Source organism: Solanum tuberosum, unplaced genomic scaffold (assembly GCF_000226075.1).
Source record: "Solanum tuberosum cultivar DM 1-3 516 R44 unplaced genomic scaffold, SolTub_3.0 scf00016, whole genome shotgun sequence".
NCBI lineage: Eukaryota > Viridiplantae > Streptophyta > Magnoliopsida > Solanales > Solanaceae > Solanum > Solanum tuberosum.
The window spans coordinates 1499748-1499956 of record NW_006238942.1 but is presented as its reverse complement, the minus strand read 5'-3'; positions in this window follow the sequence as shown (position 1 = coordinate 1499956).

Here is a 209-nt window from a genome sequence, read left to right as displayed (position 1 = left end):
TAAATAAAGGGGGGGGGGGTTGTGTAACAAATAGCTGATTGTTGTTAAGTAACAAGCGAGCAAGATTTGAACTTTGTTGTTGTCAATGAGAGAGAGAAACTAGGGTATATGTGTTCCCCATAAGCTCTAAACGCGGTAATCATAATAATAGTACTCCTTTCCTAGTGTATCACATGCAAAGTGGTAAGTTATGTATCCCTAAGTGCTTA